The sequence below is a fragment of the Curcuma longa genome, chromosome 17, assembly GCF_044706935.1.
Source record: "Curcuma longa cultivar G26 ecotype Majalengka, Jawa Barat chromosome 17, ITB_CL_G26_1.1, whole genome shotgun sequence".
NCBI lineage: Eukaryota > Viridiplantae > Streptophyta > Magnoliopsida > Zingiberales > Zingiberaceae > Curcuma > Curcuma longa.
Window position 1 is genome coordinate 1,516,188 of NC_133877.1, and position 4,912 is coordinate 1,521,099.

The 4,912-nt window shown below is 34.9% G+C and overlaps 1 non-coding gene across 1 annotated transcript; it reads left to right on the forward strand.

Annotated features, from left to right (window-relative positions):
* The first annotated feature begins 717 nt into the window (after positions 1-717).
* On the forward strand, positions 718-791 carry TRNAM-CAU (transfer RNA methionine (anticodon CAU)). Its single transcript has one exon. It is a non-coding gene; the product is annotated as a tRNA-Met (tRNA).
* The last annotated feature ends 4,121 nt before the right edge of the window (positions 792-4,912 follow it).

Sequence of the window (4,912 nt, forward strand, 5' to 3'; positions counted from 1 at the left end):
CTTACAACTAGAATCCCTTTTTTTTCCGATCCGCTTCCCCCACCTCCACCACCGTGAACTCCGGTTAGATTCAGGCATGATACACTTTTGATTTATTGGGAGAACCCAAGTATTTTCTTGCGGATCCATGAAACAACTCTCAGAAAGCTTTTTCCCTTTTGGAAGATACAGGAGCGAAACAATCAACCTATTGATATTGGAAGACCAAAAAGATTCTTCCAATGTCTCATTTCCAGGTCCAATGGAATTCATAGGTATAGGAAGAAGCCCCATCAAATAGAGATTTTTTCTTTCGACCATCTTTCGATTGTTAATACGAGATATAAGGACCGCTACTACAAGCAGTACTACACCTTTGATCATGAAATATCGATTGCTTGTTGAACCCTGCGAATCACGTGAAAGTAGGATACTCCAAATTCGGGGGTCAAAAAGTTTCATAAAGCGTTCTTGATGGAAAAAAATGTGAGTGAAAGATCCCACTGAATTGAATTTGATCCATGAATCTAAGAAATAGTGAGAATTCTTGATCTCTCTCAATATCTCTCTCAATTCGACGATCCAGGATTTGAATTGATGTCTCTTCATTGATATTTAGACCTCCTCCGGCGAAGATTGTATTTGAACTGGAATTTGTTTATTTACGATATATGATGTGTTAAGTTAAGCATCCCAATTGGAATTTGTTTATTTACAATATATGATGTGTTAAGTTAAGCATCCATGGCTGAATGGTTAAAGCGCCCAACTCATAATTGGTAAATTCGTAGGTTCAATTCCTGCTGGATGCATGCCAATGGGAACGTTTAATAAGTCTATTGGAATTGGCTCTGTATCAATGGAATCTCATCATCCATCCATAACGAATTGGTATGGTATATTCATACCATAACATATGAACAGTAAGAACTAGAATTCTTATCGATACTGGAACTCATAGGGAAGAAAATGGATTTATGGATGGAATCAAATATGCAGTATTTACAGAAAAAAGTATTCGGTTATTGGGGAACAATCAATATACTTCTAATGTCGAATCAGGATCAACTAGGACAGAAATAAAGCATTGGGTCGAACTCTTCTTTGGTGTCAAGGTAATAGCTATGAATAGTCATCGACTCCCGGGAAAGGGTAGAAGAAGGGGACCTATTATGGGACATACAATGCATTACAGACGTATGATCATTACGCTTGAATCGGGTTATTCTATTCCACCTCTTATAGAGAAAAGAACTTAAAGCAAAATACTTAATAACACGGCGATACATTTATACAAAACTTCTACCCCGAGCACACGCAATGGAGCCGTAAACAGTCAAGTGAAATCCAATCCACGAAATAATTTGATCTATGGACAGCATCGTTGTAGTAAAGGTCGTAATGCCAGAGGAATCATTACCGCACGGCATAGAGGGGGAGGTCATAAGCGTCTATACCGTAAAATCGATTTTCGACGGAATGAAAAAGACATATCTGGTCCAGAGGGGCTATAATTGGAGATACCATTGTTTCTGGTACAGAAGTTCCTATATCAATGGGAAATGCCCTACCTTTGAGTGCGGTTTGAACTATTGATTTACGTAATTGGAAGTAACCAATTAGGTTTACGACGAAACCTAGAAATCGATCACTGATCCAATTTGAGCACCTCTACGGGATAGACCTCAACAGAAAACTGTTGAGTAACGGCAGCAAGTGATTGAGTTCAGTAGTTCATCATAGAAAATTATTGACTCTAGATATATGGTAATATGGAGAAGACAAAATTGTTTGAAGCACGCACAGAACCGGAAGCGCCCCTTGTTTCAAAGAGAGGAGGACGGGTTATTCACATTTAATTTGATGGTCAGAGGCGAATTGAAAGCTAAGCAGTGGTAATTAAGATACCCCCGGGGAAAAAGAGAGATGTCTCCTACGTTACCCATAATATGTGGAAGTATCGACGTAATTTATGAAGAACATAAGCCAGATGACGGAACGGGGAGACCTAGGATGTAGAAGATCATAACATGAGTGATTCAGCAGATTTGGATTCCTATATATCCACTCATGTGGTACTTCATCATACGATTTGTTTTAAAAAAATATATTTTAAGGTGAATATATAATATTTCTTGACAAATTTGTTAATTCCATATATATCCAAATTTAATTATGAATAAAAGGTATGGTGATGAACATCTGCAGTAAATCTAATATATCTTCTGCAGGTAAGGTGATGAACCTCTGCAGTAAATCTAATAGATGCATCAGTTTAATATTTATTTTATATATATATAAAGTTAAAAGTAGAATGTGGATGAAAAAAAGAGAGCAGGTTGTATGCTCCTTTAGATTAAATAAAAATACTTTTATTTGCCAAAATATTTTTTAATTGTTTAATTATGATAGGTAGGCTAGTTTAATATTTTATATATATATATATATATAGAATGTGGATGAAAAAAAAAAACCCCCGGTTGTATGCATGTTTCCTTCCTTTATATTAAATTTTATTTCTTAAAAATGAAAATCCGAATTAGAAGATACTGAAGGCACAAAAATTGGAAGATTCCATTTAAGATTTCCTCCCGGCACTATAAATATGACTAATCATCACAATATCTTCAACATTCTACTATCGAAGCTAGCTAGTTCTTAAGGCAGCTGGCACAAAAACCTTGTCTTGGCTTGCTGAGGAAATGGCTTCCAAGCACTGCTTTCTCCTTGTCGTCGTCGCCCTTCTGCTCTCCTCCCTCGTGGTCGCCAAATCTGATATTGTCCCCAACAACGAAACTGCTGGTACGTAGCGCATGCATTGATTAGTCATCAGCTTAATTTCTAAATAATTAAGTAAATATTGTTTAATTAATTCATGTTGAGTTTGTACGTACGGGAAATTTGTAGGTGAAGTTTGCTTCGAGAAAAGCTTTTGCAACACAGTTGATGACTGCAACGTTGTGTGCGCTGATGCTGGTTTGAAGGCTCCTAGCAGATGCACAAATACCAACTGCTGCTGCTCGCATGATTAATAAATAATTAATAGCTTCTTTTTAAATAAATTAGAGAGAAGGGAATATCATATCGACGATTTTGCCGAATCCTTCTTTCAGATATGTTGTTTAATTCCTTTGTGTTATCCAACGGATAAATGAATACTAATCTGAAAAGAGATGATCGAATGGGTTTGATTTTAATTTATCCAAGTTTCCTAACTCATGATCATCAGCTGGCTGATCCCGGTCGGGACAAATTAAACTCCTGCCGTTTCCTTAATTATTGAAAAATATTTTTAAGCTATTTCTAGAAGCAAAAAAAATTATATATGTTTTTTTTATATATAATAAATTCTTCTAAGTGTAAAATTTATGAGTGCCATTAAAATAAGTAACGATAACTGAAAAAATTCGCAAAAGTCAATAAAAATACAAGAATTTATTATAAGCTAATATATTCAATTTTTTAAATAAAGTTGGCGTGGCTGCAAAGTCTTTGCTTATTGAGGTTTTGTTCATGGGAGAGTAAACGAAACCATGAGTTTATTAAAATAAAATAGATTTAAATCTCAAGGCATTCAAAAAGCTCGCCATTAAATTACTGAATTTTTTTATAAAAGATTTTTTCATTCAAAAAGCACGATATCGCCGAAGACCTAATATAGATTTTTGAAGTTGACAAATATATGTTGGAAGTTATGGATGGATGAGTTTAAATGGCTGCGTCATAAAAATAATTTCTTGAAGGCGTCCATGAAGAAAAGTATTGAAAAAATTTTAATTGTCATATCAGTCAATTGGAGCTAACAACTATAGAGAGTAACAATATGATAATTGTAATTTTGATGACCAGAATAAATGTGTATCATTGAAGTCAATATTATTGGTGCAAGCATCGAACTTATATTTTGATATCTGCCGAAGGGTTTAAAATTAGACTTTTGATATATGAGTTAAGTGTGCACGTCACTTGGGCCGGGTCAAGAAGATTAGACATTAGGTAGAAAGTCTTAATAGATCAAAAGAACCAAACACCAGGCATAAAATCAGATAAGCAAACTAACAAAGCACTTGATCGGTCAACTGCACCAGATATCAAGTAAGGAAAGTACTGGTGGGTCGATCAGACACTAAACAAAAGGAGATGTTCAAACAAATCAGTTGGACAAGATGTTTGGTAGGTAAGTTAAGGTAAGTCATTGAGAGGTCTTTTTAGTTTAAAAGATAGTAAGGATGTATCTCAATTGAGAAAATCTTGTGTGTTATTCCAACTAAAGAAACCAATAGAGGGTTTTAATTCAAGATTAGATAGTCTAAACTATTAGATAATTCATACATACATAAACAATTCTAATTCTATTTTGCAATATTTCTATCTTTATATTAGTACTAACTTTATTTTGCAGAAAAATAATATTCTCTGAAATTTAAGAGTTCGATTGATCGAACCTAGTGGTTCAGTCAACCAATCCAAGTGGATAGACACAGATCAAATCCAAATCGAGAAAAGAAAGAAATAGAGATTCAGTCAACTGATCAAAAAGATTAGTCGACTGAAATAGAGGTTCAATCAACTAATCAAAAAGATTAGTCGACCGAACATATTTGAAAAGCTTAGATTGGATCAATCCACAAAGGAAATTATGGGGATCAGTCGACTGATAAGGAGGATCGGTTGACCTGATAGCAAATTTCATAGAATTGATTAGATAGAATTGGAGCAAATAAGGAAAGATAAAGTTTCAGTCGTCTAGAAGGTTCAATTGATTGAATGAGCTTTAGTCAACCGGACAAAGTATATAAAAGAAGCCTCAAGATCCGAGACTCCAAATCAAATTCTCTCATAGACTTTCTTCTTCTATGTTGCTCCATCAGTGCAAGTACTGCTACTACAGCATCGACAGGCTCTCCGACAACTAGACGAAGTTCTAATCTAA